This window comes from Meleagris gallopavo, chromosome 2, assembly GCF_000146605.3.
Source record: "Meleagris gallopavo isolate NT-WF06-2002-E0010 breed Aviagen turkey brand Nicholas breeding stock chromosome 2, Turkey_5.1, whole genome shotgun sequence".
Lineage (NCBI taxonomy): Eukaryota > Metazoa > Chordata > Aves > Galliformes > Phasianidae > Meleagris > Meleagris gallopavo.
This window is the reverse complement of record NC_015012.2, coordinates 87,605,470-87,605,846: the sequence shown is the minus strand read 5'-3', so window position 1 is coordinate 87,605,846 and position 377 is coordinate 87,605,470.

The window sequence follows — 377 nt, the reverse complement described above, 5'->3', positions numbered from 1 at the left end:
GGCGCTGCTGCCCGCCCCGAGGTGGCCGTAGGTGCCACACGTGCGGTGTCCCCGAGGCTGGGGCGTGGCCGAGCACGTGGCGGTGCCTGCGGATGGTTCTTTTGCCTGAAAAGTGAACTTCCAGCCTCAAAAGTGGAGGAGTGGAAGCGCTTGCGATGTTGTTTTTGTGTTTGGTTCTGTTGTTTGCTTTTGCTTGGATTCGGTGCAAGCGGCGGTACAGTTGCCTGTTACCGCCTGGCGTTAGTAAATAGCACGTGCCGTTGGTACAGTTCCTTAATGCCTGTTTGGTGGAGAACGGCTGCAGAACACCCACTCGTCCCCAGGGCAGCACCAGGTTCCTAAAACCCCGGAGACCACGCGCGAAGGGGCTGGGACAA